This window comes from Aotus nancymaae, unplaced genomic scaffold (genome assembly GCF_030222135.1).
Source record: "Aotus nancymaae isolate 86718 unplaced genomic scaffold, 86718_ANA_hifiasm-v0.15.2.pri h1tg000038l, whole genome shotgun sequence".
Taxonomy (NCBI): domain Eukaryota; kingdom Metazoa; phylum Chordata; class Mammalia; order Primates; family Aotidae; genus Aotus; species Aotus nancymaae.
The window spans coordinates 1,282,539-1,301,806 of NW_026988452.1; the positions used below are offsets into that span (position 1 = coordinate 1,282,539).

The following is a 19,268-nucleotide window of genomic DNA, read 5'->3' on the forward strand; positions in this document are numbered from 1 at the left end:
AGGGACCCCTGTCATCATGCCTGTAATCATCCCGAGAGTAATCACTTCTGGGACCAACTGCCTTGTCTGTCTTTCTCGTCTTCATAGTGGTCCTGCCTCCTCTGCGGTCATCATCTCTGAGAGCCCACTACCAAATGCTCTTCTGCCACTGCCTGTCATGGAATCACAGCCTCTACCAGAGTCTCCACCAGTCTCCACTGGCCCAATCATCATGTCAGTCCTGGCCCCTCATCAATCCATATCCTGGAGTGAGCCATCTCTATACCTGTCCCGATAGCCATCATGATACTGGCGTGAATGGTGGTGATCTCCACACTTACCTCCAAAGCTATTATCACCTCTTCTCAGTAGGTAGTCATCAGAGCTGCCTGTGGCAGGACGGCTCCAGTATATCTGTTTTGTCATGATCCTGATTTCTATCCTGGCCAAAAGAACAATCATCCCTGTATTTATCCTGTGCTTGGTCAGCAACGTCCATTCTAATTATCCTGTTACCTAGAGACTCTTCACTGAGACCCAGGGAACTGAACAGGGGATCCAGGTCCTCAGACTCAGGATAACTGAAACTTTTCAACCTCTCTGGAATGCTGAGTTCACATGGTAAATGCACTGTACTGACATTTAATCCTCTAAAGAATTCCTTAATTGAATCTTCTGTCACCTCTTAGAGAAGGTCCCCTAGAAGAGCATGCAGGGTGGTGATTTGGGAAGATGTCTCCAATCAATATGGGGTCCCCTGGCATCCCATGGAGCAGTGAGAAGGATGGAATGGTGGATCGGAGGTGTCCTGTACACATCGTCATCATTACTGTGTCAAGTGGTTGAAACATCTCCTTCTGGCTCATCTGTTTCATCAGCCCAGTCTAGGGACATAGATGCCTCCTCCACCAGTGCCCCCATCCTCAGCCAGAAAGTCTATTAGGAAAATAGTCTTATCCTTCTTCTTATCCTTTCCTGAGGTCGCCACGTTAGAAGAGGGAGAGAAAACACAAAGACTTGATTTTACTTTCGAGGGTTACTTTTAGCAAGGCGGAGATGTAGGGAGACTGTGTCCCAGGACTGTGTAAAAGAAAGGCACCATTAGAGAATTATCATCAAACATTCAATGTGGCTAGACAGTAGATTGCCCGTGAAGGAGAGACACGAAGCTAGACGTCAATGTGGCTAGACAGTAGACTGCCCGTGAAGGGAGAGACAGGAAGCTAGACGTCAATGTGGCTAGACAGTAGACTGCCCGTGAAGGGAGAGACAGGAAGCTAGACGTCAATGTGGCCAGACAGTAGACTGCCCGTGAAGGAGAGACAGGAAGCTAGACGTCAATGTGGCCAGACAGTAGACTGCCCGTGAAGGAGAGACAGGAAGCTAGACGTCAATGTGGCCAGACAGTAGACTGCCCGTGAAGGAGAGACAGGAAGCTAGACGTCAATGTGGCCAGACAGTAGGCTGCCCGTGAAGGAGAGACAGGAAGCTAGACGTCAATGTGGCCAGACAGTAGGCTGCCCGTGAAGGAGAGACAGGAAGCTAGACGTCAATGTGGCCAGACAGTAGGCTGCCCGTGAAGGAGAGACAGGAAGCTAGACGTCAATGTGGCCAGACAGTAGGCTGCCCGTGAAGGGAGAGACAGGAAGCTAGACGTCAATGTGGCCAGACAGTAGACTGCCCGTGAAGGAGAGACAGGAAGCTAGACGTCAATGTGGCCAGACAGTAGGCTGCCCGTGAAGGAGAGACAGGAAGCTAGACGTCAATGTGGCCAGACAGTAGGCTGCCCGTGAAGGAGAGACAGGAAGCTAGACGTCAATGTGGCCAGACAGTAGACTGCCCGTGAAGGAGAGACAGGAAGCTAGACGTCAATGTGGCCAGACAGTAGGCTGCCCGTGAAGGAGAGACAGGAAGCTAGACGTCAATGTGGCCAGACAGTAGACTGCCCGTGAAGGAGAGACAGGAAGCTAGACGTCAATGTGGCCAGACAGTAGACTGTCCGTGAAGGGAGACACAGGAAGCTAGACGTCAATGTGGCCAGACAGTAGACTGCCCGTGAAGGGAGAGACAGGAAGCTAGACGTCAATGTGGCCAGACAGTAGACTGCCCGTGAAGGAGAGACAGGAAGCTAGACGTCAATGTGGCCAGACAGTAGACTGCCCGTGAAGAAGAGACAGGAAGCTAGACGTCAATGTGGCTAGACAGTAGACTGCCCGTGAAGGAGAGACAGGAAGCTAGACGTCAATGTGGCCAGACAGTAGACTGCCCGTGAAGGGAGAGACAGGAAGCTAGACGTCAATGTGGCCAGACAGTAGACTGCCCGTGAAGGAGAGACAGGAAGCTAGACGTCAATGTGGCCAGACAGTAGGCTGTCCGTGAAGGGAGACACAGGAAGCTAGACGTCAATGTGGCCAGACAGTAGACTGCCCGTGAAGGAGAGACAGGAAGCTAGACGTCAATGTGGCCAGACAGTAGACTGCCCGTGAAGGAGAGACAGGAAGCTAGACGTCAATGTGGCCAGACAGTAGACTGCCCGTGAAGGAGAGACAGGAAGCTAGACGTCAATGTGGCCAGACAGTAGACTGCCCGTGAAGGAGAGACAGGAAGCTAGACGTCAATGTGGCCAGACAGTAGACTGCCCGTGAAGGGAGACACAGGAAGCTAGACGTCAATGTGGCCAGACAGTAGACTGCCCGTGAAGGAGAGACAGGAAGCTAGACGTCAATGTGGCCAGACAGTAGACTGCCCGTGAAGGAGACAGGAAGCTAGACGTCAATGTGGCCAGACAGTAGACTGCCCGTGAAGGGAGACACAGGAAGCTAGACGTCAATGTGGCCAGACAGTAGACTGCCCGTGAAGGAGAGACAGGAAGCTAGACGTCAATGTGGCCAGACAGTAGACTGCCCGTGAAGGGAGACACAGGAAGCTAGACGTCAATGTGGCCAGACAGTAGACTGCCCTTGAAGGAGAGACAGGAAGCTAGACGTCAATGTGGCCAGACAGTAGACTGCCCGTGAAGGAGAGACAGGAAGCTAGACGTCAATGTGGCCAGACAGTAGACTGCCCGTGAAGGGAGACACAGGAAGCTAGACGTCAATGTGGCCAGACAGTAGACTGCCCGTGAAGGAGAGACAGGAAGCTAGACGTCAATGTGGCCAGACAGTAGACTGCCCGTGAAGGAGACAGGAAGCTAGACGTCAATGTGGCCAGACAGTAGACTGCCCGTGAAGGGAGACACAGGAAGCTAGACGTCAATGTGGCCAGACAGTAGACTGCCCGTGAAGGAGAGACAGGAAGCTAGACGTCAATGTGGCCAGACAGTAGACTGCCCGTGAAGGAGACAGGAAGCTAGACGTCAATGTGGCCAGACAGTAGACTGCCCGTGAAGGGAGACACAGGAAGCTAGACGTCAATGTGGCCAGACAGTAGACTGCCTGTGAAGGGAGAGACAGGAAGCTAGACATCAATGTGGCCAGACAGTAGACTGCCCTTGAAGGAGAGACAGGAAGCTAGACGTCAATGTGGCCAGACAGTAGACTGCCCGTGAAGGAGAGACAGGAAGCTAGACGTCAATGTGGCCAGACAGTAGGCTGCCCGTGAAGGAGAGACAGGAAGCTAGACGTCAATGTGGCCAGACAGTAGGCTGCCCGTGAAGGAGAGACAGGAAGCTAGACGTCAATGTGGCCGGACAGTAGGCTGCCCGTGAAGGAGAGACAGGAAGCTAGACGTCAATGTGGCCAGACAGTAGGCTGCCCGTGAAGGAGAGACAGGAAGCTAGATGTCAATGTGGCCAGACAGTAGACTGCCCGTGAAGGAAGAGACAGGAAGCTAGACGTCAATGTGGCCAGACAGTAGACTGCCCGTGAAGGGAGAGACAGGAAGCTAGACGTCAATGTGGCCAGACAGTAGACTGCCCGTGAAGGGAGAGACAGGAAGCTAGACATCAATGTGGCCAGACAGTAGACTGCCCGTGAAGGGAGAGACAGGAAGTTAGATGTCAATGTGGCTAGACAGTAGACTGCCCGTGAAGGGAGAGACAGGAAGCTAGACGTCAATGTGGCTAGACAGTAGACTGCCCGTGAAGGAGAGACAGGAAGCTAGATGTCAATGTGGCCAGACAGTAGACTGCCCGTGAAGGAGAGACAGGAAGCTAGACGTCAATGTGGCCAGACAGTAGGCTGCCCGTGAAGGAGAGACTGGAAGCTAGACGTCAATGTGGCCAGACAGTAGACTGCCCGTGAAGGGAGAGACAGGAAGCTAGACGGAGATCTTTCGGGGCAGATCACAAAGGCCCCACAGGGTATGCTGTTGAGTTTGTACCTCCTCCCACTGGTGATAGGAAATCATTGAAAGGTTTTAAGCAGGGGCATAGCATGATCAGACTTACCTTTTAGTAACATTCTGGGGACAAGCGCTGACAAATTCCACTGGCAAAGGATTTCAAACATGACTGCAAATCAGACCAGATGTCATCCAACCAAATAAACCAAGAGGAGGAACGAGAGCAATGACAGTCATAGCACTTTTATTTTTCTTAAGAAATGACTTAAAAATTACAGAGTAAGTAGACTAGCAATGAAGACAGCACATGTATGTCTCCAAAACCCGAGAGTTCTGCAAGAGAGACTCAGCTCCAGGTGATTGTGCTGGGTCTTTCTCCAACCTGAGCATAAGCCAGGAGTGGGCAAAGCAGGTCCGGAAGTGCTCTGCCTGAAGAAGGACTCCCAGCTCCATGCTAGGGGTCTGGACACCCTCAGAACAAGCCACAGAATCACTTTCAGTCAATGAGGACGTGGCTCCATCTCTCCTTTTATGTTTTCCTGGGTGGAGTGTTGGAAATAGGCACAAAGCACAGCTTCGTAGACAAAGAAAATGTTGTTTATGTTCATGAAGCATTGAACCCTAATTATACCTCTGGGAGCCAGTGGGAGTCATGAAATAGTGCACCTTGGATGATCAATTTGTTAATAGATGCCAACCACAGGGTACTTATTTTCTGTGCCATTTATAAAGCCTTTCACGGACAGAAGCTGCTTGGGTCAGTTCACAAAATTATATGATATAAAGGGTATTATGGTAATTCTTCTGGAGGATGTTCATTTAGTATCTGGTCATGAGAATGCCTTTGCTTTTATTAGTGCAATATACCAGCAAATGCAATAGGCAGCTTAGCAGGGGTTCTCAAAAGTATACACATTAACTTTGGCTCAGACACCAGGGATACACTTTGCTGCCATTTAAAATTAATTATTTGTAATATATTTGTTAAGAAAATGGTTTTAAAATTTTATTTCTGTCTCTCAATTTAGGAGTGATAGCTCCTAAATTTCAATCACATGGACTGAATGACATATACAAGGTCATGGTTTTCGACCCATCTGAGATGGAGAAAGCTCAGAGTATGTTTTCCCATGGCAAAGGCTGAATTAGATCCACTTTCCAACAGGACAGCCAGCTTTCCAGGAGCAAACGAGCCTCCAGGGGAGGCGGACATGGAAAAATGAAAAGATAAAACCGGCTAGTTGTTTTGTAAGAGGGACAGCAGGTACGTATAAGCAAGGTTCTTCAGCCTGAAACCAGGTTCAGCAACTCAGCTATGCTTTGCCCACATTTGTTTAGGCTGAGTCCTGTAAAACTCCTGATATTATACTGGTTTTGACCAACAGCATCAGTTATTGCATATGCTTCAACCTAATGCTCCAGGAAAAAAATCATGACCACCTAGAACTTGGCATAACCTGCAACTGCCTTAACTCCAAAGGCTTAAACTGCATGGCTGCAGCCTCCTGTCCTCTCAACTGTCATTTCCTCACCTCTGTCACAAACCCATGGAAAGCCAGGTTGGTTGACAGCTGTTCAGGTCCAGGTGGCCACAAGTCCCGGGCCATCTCTACAAGCAACTCCCACAGGTACCTCAGTATAATTATTTTTAATATGTCCAGGAATTTTTTTACTTAAGCCACAAGGCTTGCCAAATACTTCTTAGAAAATACTATTTTGATAGTACTGGAATTGTACCAATGACCTTAAGCAAGAGGCACAAAAGTAGAATGACCTCCAACTATGGGCTTTGATGAAAGTGAAAAATGCTGCCGAAGCCTAAAGCACGAGCTCATGCATTCAGCTTTCCCCTGTCTTATAAAATCCCAACCCCACTTTAATGTAGGGTCAGCTGCCCGTTAGACACTCTGATGTGCAGCAGTTGGATGAAGTCTTTAATCTCTCTGATGTGTATCAGTCAAATTAAGCCTTTAATCTCTATTTGAGTCACTTAAATAACTTTATTTTGACATTTGATACCCAGAAAATTGTGTTTGGAATACTGTTTGTGTTGTCTGTCCTCAAAGCCATCTATTGGTGTGTGTCCAGTGGTGTTTGGGGTGGGTAGAGCGGGGTCAGCCTCTCTCTACCATGGTATTGCGATTTGTCTAATGCTGCTTTACTAAGAACACTGCTGTGTAGGACAGAGCAAGTTTGAGGATGGACGCTGCATGACCCAGATGGAGTGGGAACTGATGATTTGGTTATGCTGTCTTAGAAACCATTTGCAAGGAAAGAAGGTGGAATGGAGTAGGGGCAGAAGGGAACTTAGGTGTCCTTGGGTGTGTGATGAGTGTACATTTCAGCTCATGAACTAAGAAGGCCAACAAGTAGAACTTGCTTTATGGTCCATGACTCTACTCAATTTCTGACTCAAGCCCTGGGTCTGAGGGCTCAGCAACACAGCAAAACTCTGTCTCTACAAAAATATAAATGTTTCTCTGCTGGGTTACAGGAAAAACCACGTCAGTTTTTTTTGGGAAGCCCACACAAGACTAGGGTATTGCTAAGGCATTGGGGGTAGGGGAAAGCTACTTGGTCTTAAGTCATCAGTGCCTATGGGAAGTCACAATGACATCGGTTATGCTGTCCTCCTGACTCCTTCAAGGCTAGGTAGGTCTCAGCTATTCCTGTGCTGGGAGCCTTTCTGGAATGTGTGTTTCTCTGGATTCTTGCCCTAACAGGGCTACAAAAACAAAACAAAACAAAACAATAAAACCAGGGTAACGCCCCTCTACTCCTGGCACCACAGCACTCTTCTCTTCTTCCCAGCCTGGAACAATCTATTATTAAATCTATTATTAAATCACCTATTATTAAATCTATTATTAAATTACTAAACCATCTATTATCAAATCTATTATTAAATTATCTATTATTAAATCCATTATTAAATCATCTATTATTAAATCACCTATTATTAAATCTATTATTAAATTGATTATTAAATCACCTATTAAATCTATTATTAAATCATCTATTATTAAATCAATTAAATCCATTATTAAATCATCTATGATTAAATCTATTATTAAATCATTAAATATTAATAAAATTTAATATTAATTTTATTAATTTAATTAATATTAATTAAATTTATATTATTAAATCTATTATTAAATCTATTGTCAAATCTATGATTAAATCATCTATTATTAAATCTATGATTAAATCATCTATTAGATTATTAAATCATCTATTATTAAATCTATGATTAAATCATCTATTATTAAATATATCATTAAATATTAATAAAATTTTAATCAATATTAATTTTATTAATATTAATTAAATTTCTATCATTAAATCTATTATTAAATCATCTATTATTAAATCTATTAATAAATCTATTTTAAAATAATCTATTATTAAATCTATTATTCAATAATCTATTATTAAATCATCTATTATTAAATCTATTATTAGTCTGGGGAAAATTCTTCTCCTTTCATGTTTCTTCAACTATGATCATTCTCAGGAATCTACTTCTTCTAAGGGTAAAAAGCCAGCGAGACTTTTAGGGTAGTTCTGTTTTCTGACTTGCCACATGCCTCCCGTGAAGCAATGACCACCGAGCTGACTTAAATGAGGTGAAGGGAAGTGGGAAATGGAATAAAGAATGCATACATTCATGGGTCTTTTGATTTTTATACCTTTTCATGATGTCTGCTCCATGGTGAGTCTGGCAACTTGGGCTTTGGAATTTACTGATTGGGTAATGCTCCCTGGCGCTGAGAGTGGGTGCCCTACCCAAAGGCTTAGGCAGAGATGGGGAAAGGGTGGCTCTCCACAGTGAGTGTTGCCGTAAAGGAGGCAGAGAGAGTTAGGGCAGCACTAAACACGTGGTGGAGACTGAGTAATAAAGCTTGGTAGCCTTTTGTAGCCTTCTGCCATCCTATAACGATTGGCTGTTTCTCCTGTGCGCCCAGAACACTTTCTTCTATTGCCACAGACTCCATTCTACTGGTTGGCCATCTTCATCCTGCTTCCTTCTACAGAAAGGAAGCTCCTGAGCTGAGGACCTGTATTTGTTCATCTGTGCACCATAAGCCCCTAAAATACAGACTGAATGAGTAGAGACTGCATGAGTAACTCCTTGGGACATCATGGACTCTGTACCTGCCACAGGTGGATCACATACCTAGGCGAGCAAGGCCTGCAGATGGAAACTGTGGATGACAGCAAACTGTGCTGCTCAGCAAAATTAGCATCAGTAGGTAGGAAGCACAGGCCAGAGCAAGCCAGGCAACATTCAATGCTCAAAAATATAAAGTCATGCGTTCGAACTGTAAAATTCAGCTGGAGGGGATGTGACTACAGAGCAGTGCATATAAGGAAGACACAGATATTTTAGTTGTTTCTAAACTTAATGTGAGTAAATGGCTCAATGTAGCTGACAAAATAATAACAGCAACAACAAAAACGAGCGACGTCACATACAGCTGCATTAGGAGAGGTACACAACCTGAAACAAAAAGGGGACAGGCCACTCTCACCCCTCACAGAGCCGAGATCAGATCTTTCCTCGGTGCAGTGTTTAGCCCCACGCACCAGGTTCCCTGAGACACAGTACCGAGAAAACCTTCTGACAAAATTAACCAGGAAGGTGGTTACATCACAAACTTTATCTTGTGTTTCCAATAATGGTGCTGGATCTATTGGGTATCCATGTGGGAAACACTGAACATACATAAAATTAACTCAAAATGGATTACAGACCTAAATGTAAAGCCTGAAACCAAAAAGTCTAAAAGAACGCATAAAAGTATTTGCAACCTATGGTTGGCAAAGTTTTCTTAGAACATTAAAAAACAAAACAAAACATGAACTATAAAAAAATTGACTAGAGGCCAAGGTGGGAGGATTGCTGGAGGCCAGGAATTTAAGACCAACCTGAGCAACATAGCAAGACCCCTCTCTCTGAAAAAAAAAAAAAAAATTAATGGCCAGGTGTGATGGCATGCAGCTATAGTCTCAGCTTCTCAGGAGGCTGAGGCGGGGGATCACTTGAACCCAGGAGTTTGAGGCTACAGTGAACTATGATCATGCTGCTGCATTCCAGCATGGGCAACAGAGACTCTGTCTCTTTAAAACAAAATACAAGGTCAGGTGTGGTGACTCATGCCTGTAATCCTAGCACTTTGGGCAGCCGAGGCAGGGGATTACAAGGTCAGGAGTTCAAGACCAGCCTGGCCAGCATGGTGAAACCCCATCTCCACTAAAAATGCAAAAAATTAGGTAGGCATGGTGGTGTGCATCTGTAGTCCCAGCTACTTGGGAGGCTGAGGTAGGAGACTTGCTTGAACCCAGCAGGTGGATGTTGCAGTAAGCTGAGATCACACCACTGCACTGCAGCCTAGGCGACAGAGCAAGACTCCATCTCAAAAAAAAAAAAAAAAAAAAAAAAAAAAACTACACAAATACAAGCCACAGATTTTAAGAAAATATTTGCAATATATATATAGGAAAAAGAACTTATACATAAAAAAAAGAGCTCTTCAACTCAATAATAAGAAAGGAAACAATACAATCCGAAAATATAGAAAAAGTCAGACTGATGATACTTCACACAAAAAGGTACGTAAATAGCCAATAAGCCCATGAAAAGATGTTTAACATAATCAGTCATTAGAGAAATAAAAATTAAAACCATCACGAGATACCACTGTACACTTACTAGAATCACTAAAATGAGAAAGACTGACCATGCCAAGTGTTGGTGAGGATGTGGAGCAACTAAAACACTCATGCAATGTTGCCAGGTATGTGAAATGAATGAAACACTTTGGAAAAGTGTGGCAGTTTCTTAAAATGTTAATCATACACTGCCATATGGTCTGGCCATTCTTTACCCAAGAAATGGATAATATACACCCACACGAAGACTTACATACTTCACAGCAAGTCTTTATTCGTAATGGCAAAAGACAAAAACCCTGGAAGCAACCTAAGTGTCCATTGTCAGGACATAATGAAGCAACCCCAGTGCCCGTTACTAGGTACAATTGTGGTTTATCCATACAGTGGACTACTACTCAGCTTCAAGAGACAGCACACTATTGATACAGGCAATGACATCGATGAATCTCAAAATCATCATCATATAAGAAAAGGTGAGATCATGATTCCACTGATATACAATTAATACTTTGTATACAACTATTTATGTTCCAGAAAATGCAACCTCATCGATAGCGTCGGCAAGGAGATCACTGCTTGCACGGGAACAGGGATGGGAGGGAAGATGGGCTCAAAGCAGGCACAGGGAAACTCACTGCAGTGACGGGAATGTTCGCTGTCTTGGTTGTGGTGATGTGTACATGCGTCCGACTGATGAAGGCGTGCAGTTTAGTCTACTTTAACTCTGTCTAGGTGAAATTGGGGAGTGGGGGTGAATCTTTCCTTGGAGGAATAAGAAACAACCTCGGACGTTGCTGGTTTTGTGCATTCTAGGTGTGTTGAGCCAAAAGAACAGAAGGCTTGAGGCAGACAGACGGAAACCTGAAGCAGAGAAACACCCCGAAGGCCGGGCGGCCACACTCTGCACTCAAGAGCCAGGGAGAAGAAAGGTGGGGTGAAAGAACACTGCCCTCCTGCAGAAGGGGTCATTTCTCGTGTCAGAAATGATTCTGAGGAACCACACAGTCTGTTATGCTGCCATCAAACACGGGCAGAAAAATTCAGAGAACGATGCCCACATGGACCCTGCTCCAGGAGGAACCAATTGGTATTTGTTTTCTGGGTTTCTTCTGAAAGACTAAGGTTTTCTTTACCAATTTCGTGGTTAGGATGGGCTATGAGTAGAGAGGACTTGGGCAAAGCAGATGTTAGAACCCAGCTCACAGTACTGCAGGACCACCTCACACTCCCAGACCACACAGCCAGGCACGGTTCCCCTCCCTGCTCCGCAGAACACGGCACCGTCAGCTCTTCTTCCTGAGCACGGTGCTGCTGCCTCCTCTAATATAGCTGAAGAACAGTTTCACGAGGGACAACTGTAGCAGGATGATTATCATCACTGCTGGTTAATGAGAAGAGTTAGCATTTATTTACTGCCTTACCATGGAAAAGATTGTGAAGTCAGACACGGAACTATTCAATGTCCTAACAGCACGGAAACCATAAATTTTGAGGCAGTTCTTTCTCTGAGGCAGAAATCATGTTCAACATTTAGGTCTTCTAGGCAACAAGGCGACAATTTAACAAGTATTCTCAGTTGAGTGAATTAGTTGAGGCATTACTGATTATGCGCTTTATGCATATCAACTCACACAACTTTTATTACGGTACATTGTTATAATTGTTCTATTTTGTTATTGTTCTTGTTAATCTACTTCCTGCCTGATTTATAAATTAAACAACACCGTCAGTATGCATATATAGGAGCAAAATAGTATCTGTGGGGCTCAGTACTATCTGTGGTTTCAAGCATCCACTAGGGGTTTGGGATATGGGTAAGGGGGAACCACCGTGTAAGAGAAATTATGCAAATCCTAGAGATAATGTAAAAAAGAATCACAGCATAGCCTGTCAATGTCATACTAACAGTATCACCCGACAAACCTCCCAGAGATCATAATTCTCTAGGGGATATAACTTTGTGTGACTGTTAGTATTCAGCATTAAGTATTTAATTGGTATTTCATATTGTAACTAAATGGGGACTTTTGCTCCATGATGAACTGGTTTCAGAACCTAAGACAGGATGCCCGTGTTTGTTTCATGTTAACTGAACGGTTCTTCCTGCTGTACACCAGCTGGGGTGTTTCAGTCCTGCAGCGAATTTCAACATTCTTAAGAGGAAGTTAGCTCGGGAGAGAAGGGGGTGTGCTCTCAGCAAAGGAAACAGCCTGCGTTAAAGGAGAGGGTCCCAGCACTCACAGCTCACTCCGGGACCTGCAGTTCATCAACAGAACCGAAGGGCGGGTGGCATGGGTAGGGGTGGGCACCTGGCACTCAGCTCGCTCCGGGACCTGCAGTTCATCAACACAACCGAAGGGCGGGTGGCATGGGTAGGGGTGGGCACCTGGCACTCAGCTCACTCCGGGACCTGCAGTTCATCAACACAACCGAAGGGTGGGTGGCATGGGTAGGGGTGGGCACCTGGCACTCAGCTCACTCCGGGACCTGCAGTTCATCAACACAACCGAAGGGCGGATGGCATGGGTAGACCTGGCACCTGAGGCTGAAGTGGTCACAGGGCTGGTTGGGGGGGATGTGCACACAAGCCCAGGGGTCTACCCATGGCAAGCACATCAGAGCAAGTGGCAAGGAGGGCTGGGAAGAAGGACGCGTTTGCTGAAGAGCAGGTGACGCGGAGCAGAGTGAAGCCGACATGGCAAGTTTCCTCTCCGTTACTCAGTAACTGAAAGCCATAACTAAAAACATTCAAGGTATTAAAAGTTGGCTTACTGTGAAATAATATGACCAACCCCTATAACTTTTGCCCTCTAAAAGCCTTTTGAAGTTTAAATAGAAATCAGTACGTCAGCTCCCACCCTAAAGACTGAAAGAGATGGGCAGGGACAAGGAACCCTGGCTCGCCAGCAGCAGGTGAAGAGGTCTAGAGGTGTGAGGAGAAAAAACAAATGGGTTTTCCTTCACTCTCACACCACAGCTATCAACACAGACTTCTGTGACCAGATGTGTGTGCTGCGGTGCAGGGGGAGTCGGGGGACGTCCCCCACACGCCAAGCAAGCAATCAGTTCTGCAGCAGACACCAGCTGGGGGTCCTCCAGCCCAGTTCAATTCCAACACTATGTCACTATCTGGAGATATACTGTCAGATCCCGCAGGGGGAGGCTCAGTCCCACAAGACTGCTTCCCCTGCTGTGATGCTAATCTGAAACCCCAGGCTGTTTTACCTATGCTTCTGACTATAAGTCAAGGGTCCCACAACCCCTGCCCCAGGTTCAATTAATTTGCTAGAGTGGCTCACAGAACTCAGGGTAAGACTTGCATTTACCAGTTTGTTGCAAAGGATAAAGGACACAAATAAACAGGCAGATGAAGAGATCCATTGGAAAAGGTGTGGAAGTGTCCTGAGCACAGGAGAGTGTCTGTCCCCATGGAATTGAGATGTGCTTTCCACAGCTCTCCAAATTCTGTCCTTTTGGGCTTTTATGGAGACTTGATTAGATAATTGGCCATTAGTGAACTTAACCTTCCACCCTCTCCTCCCAAAAAGTTATGGGTGGACTGAAGAGTCTCAACCCTCTAACGATGCCTTGGTCTTTCCTATGACCAGCCCCCATCCTGAAGCTACCTGGGGAATGCCAGCCACCAGTCTTAACAGCATACAAAAACACCTCCCATTGGAGATTCTAAGGCTGTTAGGAGTTGTATGCCAGAGCATGGGGGGAAAGGTCAAATATTTAGTTCACACTATCACAGATGGGTCCCAGAAACTTCTTAGTAAATTCCCATTTTATCTAATCCATTAAAAGCTTCATCACAAACATAAAATTACTTGAATTTTTAGAACAGTTACAGTAGAAAACCCAAATGCAGTGCTAATTAAATATAATAGCCATTAGTATTTTTAAATAGCATATCCAGAAGAGAGGTGGTGGTTAATATGAGAGTGTAATTAATCCACTTGCTGAATTAATTACCACTTTCCTTCTTTTCTGGGCTAGCAGAGTGTTAGACAAATGAGAGGAACATTGTCAGTCAAAATATAAATATTAGAACCAACCTAAAAGTGTAGATGAATAGTTAAATAAATTATGAAACACTCTGTACCTGTTTTTCTAAGTGAGATGGAATTCCTTGCTGTGCCCTAAGAAGGTATCCAGGGTTCTTAGTCCCTGGCACAGAGACATCACAAAAAAAGAAAAAATTTAAAAGGGAGGGTGTCACTCTGTCACCCAGGATGGAGTGCAGTGGCACAATCATAACTCACTGCAGCCTTGATGGCCTGCATTCAAATGATCCCCTTGCCTCGACCTCCCAGGCAGCTAAAACTACAGGTGCATTTCACCATGCCCAACTAACTTTAAGTATTTTTTTGTGGATTATGATCTCACTATGTTGCTCAGGCTGAAACAAAAGTATTGACTAAGTAAGTAGAAACATTGTTTAGTGAACAAAAGTAAAACATATATAGAACATAATTCCAAACACAAAGGGATACATGTGTTTAAAGATTTTTTTGTATCTGTATAAACACAGAAAATATTTAGATGGATAGGTGTCAAATTCCTAAAGTGGTTACTTCTGAAAAAGGGATTGCAAAGATGGAGAGGGGATTTTTCACTTCAGAAAAAAAAAAAAGTCAGATTTAGAAGGATACACGCTCAAGGCATGTGAAATGAAACATGCAAGATATAAAAGTTCACATCAATACAATCTCACTTTTATAAGACATCTAGCATATACGCATTTTTAAAAGTAGAAGAATTTGCAAAAAAAAACTAGGAGTAGTCATGTTCAGATGGTGAATTAAGACAGACCATTGTTTTCTTTGATGCTTTAAAAAATTTTCCAAAATGTCTGTAACATTTTGGAAATTATGTTCATCATATACAGATCCAAGGTTTTTAAAAGAAAAATTTCAAAGGAAGCATTATCCAAACTCAGTTCATGCGAAGGCACGCCCCTACACCTGTAACTAAAGAGGGACTTCTCGGTGTTCCCTGCCCATCAGACAAGACAACTATTTCCAGGGGCAGGGGATGGAGACCTTCCCAACAACCTGCAGTCCTCTGTAACCGATGCCCGCAAGTACCTGGACAGCAATGAAACAAGCCCCTACGGCTAAGCTTCCCCAGCCTTGCTCACTCCACTCTTCACTTATCCATTAAGCCACATGCTGTGGGCCCTCGTGCATTTACAGTGTATGTCAAGCTGCCCCAGCCAAAGTGGTTTCTGGGTCATTATGCTGCTTTTAACAAATCTGGGGATCGGTCAGCTTCAAAACAAAATTGGGCAAGTTATACACACACACACACACGCACACACGCGTATATGTAAACAACAAAAATTGAGTTCTGTGTGTGTCTGTTTATGAAGGGTGATACATACCCAGAAGACAGTGTGGCAGGATAGAATGCAAGTCCCAACATCACTACAGATCGGCCCTGCCAGTTAAGGGTCCTCTCCGGGCAGCTTTGCAGCAGCGATGGGGACAAATGGAAAGAGAAGGGAAGACAGAGGCACAGGCCACATGGCAGTTTGTGAACAATATGAGCCAACACTTTGCACACCCCACCCCCCACAAAATAAATGGGGGTCACTTTCAAGGGTTAAGTTCTAATATATGGCTGATAAACTATAGGCATTTTATTCATAAGGCTAAATCTTCAAGCCACAAGAGCAAATAACAGCTGGGTGTGGTGGCTCAAACCCGTAATCCCAGCACGTTGGGAGCCCAAGGTGGGAGGATCGCTTGAGGCAAGACCAGCCTAAGCAACGTGGCAAGACCCAGTCTGGAAAAAAAAGTAAGTTATAAGAGACAAAAATTTCCAACCTCCTCTTTAGAGCACTGTGTCTGGGAAGGCAGTAGGGGAGCATCTGCAGCTCTGCAGTGTCCGGGAGGAAAGCGCTGGACCTAAGGGCTCTGCATGCACCAGTTTCATCTTTCATGAGTAAAGAAAATAGAGATGTTATCATAAAAGCTTGAACTTACAACAGACAGAGTAGAACCCAGAACATGCAAATGTGGGCAGACGGGGACACCCATGAGAGCGAGAGGATCCCTCCCACAGAGCTTTTCTAGAGAACTTAGGGTTTGATTCCTGGGACTTGAGGTAGCACGTCCAAGATCCAGCCTAGCTCATTTTATAAAGTTCCCTTGACATTTAGGCTATTCCTTCTCCATCGAGGCTGTGCTAAGGTCTGACTGGTTTTTGGCCTGAAAGAAATGACAAATAATGGCAGCAAGACTTGAGGAGAATCAAGAGGAGAACTGGTGCCTGTTTGTGAGGTTGACATGATTTCCAGGCAAGGGGAAGCTACTCTCCTCTGGCAGAGGGAAGAGATTGCTTTTGCCAGCTGGTAGAGTCCAAAGGAATGTTAGAGTTTAAGATAGTTGCATTCAGCTACCAAAATGTTCCTAATGCAGGCCTCAAGCTCTTACAAGACTATGTGACTACCTCACATAGTCTTCTCTGTGACTACCTCACATAGTCTTCTCTGCTGTGCTGCCATCATAATCAGATTCTGGGTCTGATTTTCAGCACAATCTGACCTGTGACTGCTTCTGATAACAATCTCCTTAAAAGTTGTCACAGAAGTGTGAGAAGTCAGGATAACAGTTACTATTGGAAAGAAGGAGAAAGTAATTGAAAGATGGCATACGAGGGGCTTTATAGATGCTGATAATTGCAAATGTATTAACCCAAGGACTGGTCACATGGTTGTGCTTGCTTTGTGAAAATTCATCAAAGTCTGTAGTTATAACGTGCACTTTTCCATAGGTTACACATCAATAAAAAATATTGCTTGTGAAAAAAGTTTAAAAGAATAACAGTTGCCATAGAAGCTCTCTGGCTTTAAAAGTATGTTGACTGCCTTGAGCCAGCCTTTCTCTTGTGTTGTTATAAATAATCAAACTATTACACATTGGGTTTTCATAATAATTATTTCCATAGCAATTAAGAGAAGCTACTGTCCAGCCTCTTAAAATATTGCCGTATCAGCTGGGCAGCTGACACCTGTAATCCCAGCACTTTGTGAGGGTGAAGCAGGTGAATCACCCGAGATCAGGAGTTTGAGAGCAGTCTGGCCGACATGGTGAAACTCCATCTCCACTGAAATACCAAAATTACCTGGGCATGGTTGTGGGAGCCTGTAATCCCAGCTACTCAGGAGGCCGAGGCAGGACAGTTGTCTGAAACTGGGAGGTGGAGGTTGCAGTGAGCTGAGATCATAGCACTGCGCTCCAGCCTGGATGACAAGAGAGAGACTCCATCTCAAAAAAAAAAAAAAAAGAAAAGAAAACATTGCCTTATAATGAGTCATTGAGAAGTCAGAGTCTGAGGCAAGAACGAAAGAGCTCACACTTTCTTATGGAGATACAAGCCCATGAGAGTGAGGGAGAAGGAAACAGGAAGTGAAACAAGAAAAAAACGTGTGAGGCAGTGCAAGGTGAGTAATTACTGCACTGACCACTGCTTCACAATGAGGCCACAAAGAGACGCAGTAGGTCCACGTGACAACTGTTATGTTCCACTTCAAATCTCAGCCCTATTTCCTACTCCAATCACTTCTGCAGCAAGTTCTACACAGGTACAACCTGAGAGTGTCTTTCCCTGGTGTCTCTCCTCCTGCGCCAGGGTCACTCTAATGCCTTGGTGGGTTGCTGGGAGAGCCCACCCAGCACTTATGCATGTACAACCAGGAAGTACCCAGGAGTTAACATCCATGGGGAAACAGGAGCTGATGGATAGGTGTCCCCCTTTCATGTTCCCAGAAGGGTAATTCTTAGACACATTTCACAAAGCTCCTTAGATCTCCTGACATCACTGAGCATCAGTCACCACCCATAGTGGTGCCTACTTAATGCATCTTTGTGCTGACTTTCCCACCTTCTGTGTTTCACTCCCCATGTCTCTCATTCCTGCTCCTTGGAATCATTTCCCAAGTAAATTATCTGCTTGCTAGCTTTGTCTCTGGCTCTGCTTTAGCAGGAACAAACAAAGCAAAACCTTTCAACAGGACGTTTGTCCAGCATGCATGACCGATCACCTTGAAGTGGTCCACAGGAGAGGTAGGATCCCTCCTATTCCCGTTTTCACTGGTCAAACCTTACCTCACAAAGAGACAATTCTTAGTCTTTCCAAGTTGTGGCATCTAGTCCATTCTCAACCATTCAGGAAGTCTGACCTCATGTTTGAAGGGTGACCTGATGGGTTGGGGTGAGGGGAGGAGGAGAGATGAATCAAAGCAATCCAATCAGGTGCACAAGCTTAGTGTCCCATACAAGGAAGGAAATTCTATTGGAAGAAGCAAGAGACTGGGAAGCTGGCAGCATTTGAGAGTCTACAGAACATTCCATGGAGAATATGTCCAAAAAGCTATTGAAGCTCAGGTCTGGTGCTCAGAAGAGAGGCCAGAGCTGGAGACGTGGTTTGAGAATAGTCAGGACATGAGAGGCTTGGAGGCTGTGGTGAGGATGAAGTCAGTCTAAGGAAGGGACCAGAGAAGTATTTATGTCAGAGCTCGGTATCTGAGGGGCAGAGGGGGCAGAGGAAGGAAGCCGAGGGGAGAGGACAGTTGGAGTGAGGAGAGCAGGCGGGTGTTCCGTTGTAGAAGCCAAGAAAGAGGGGACAAGTGGACAGAATGCTGTGAGGGGTTAAGCAAAAGGAAGACTGAGGAAGAATCTGTCCTGTCTGGCCATTAGACATTTGTCTGTAAATCCTGTGAAAATTCTGCTGCGGTGGGAATGTGGGCACGTAAGCCAGACCACAGTGGGTGAGGAGAGAAAGGAGGCAACATGGTCCCAGCCTTCACAGACGCTCTCAGAGGAACCTGGGAATGCTGGCCAGGAGGGCAAGCCGCCAAAGTCAGGGAGAGAGAAGAGGAGCTAGTATTGACCTGGCGAGGGGCTTTCTCATAAAGTCCTCACCAACTGCACTCCACACTCCTGGGGGAAAGGGATCACCCCAGAAGGAGAGACGAGGAAATCAAGGCTCAGTGAAATTGCTGGTCCAAGTTCACAAGACCGGAAAGGGGTGAGTTTGCACTCAGAAATTTGCACCTAAGATTGTACGACTCTGATGTTTCTGCTACATGATGCACTGGACAAGGAAACAATGATCAGGGAAGGGCACTTGAGGCTGGGAGGGACGGGAGTTTATGAACAATCAGAGGAGCTGGAGACACAAGTGAAGAGAAGACACGGTGGAAATTGTCCCACAGGCAGTGGGGTTAGGGGCAGAATGCCGTGAGTACACAACTGGGGGAAAGGTCAGCTAACAACAAAACCATGGCATGTTTTATCCCTGTCTTGGAGTTCCCTTTACTT

The 19,268-nt window shown here is 45.3% G+C and overlaps 1 protein-coding gene and 1 pseudogene across 1 annotated transcript in view; one reads left to right on the plus strand and one right to left on the minus strand.

Moving 5' to 3' along the window:
- LYZL4 (lysozyme like 4) overlaps positions 1–527 on the plus strand; it is a 54,640-nt gene extending 54,113 nt beyond the window's left edge. Inside the window, exon 5 of the transcript XR_001108603.2 lies at positions 88–527. The gene's annotated coding sequence lies outside the window, so the exon portion shown is untranslated. The remainder of the gene's footprint in view (positions 1–87) is intronic.
- A 17,855-nt stretch (positions 528–18,382) lies between these two features.
- Positions 18,383–19,268, minus strand: part of LOC135268156 (sal-like protein 4) — a 48,435-nt pseudogene continuing 47,549 nt past the window's right edge.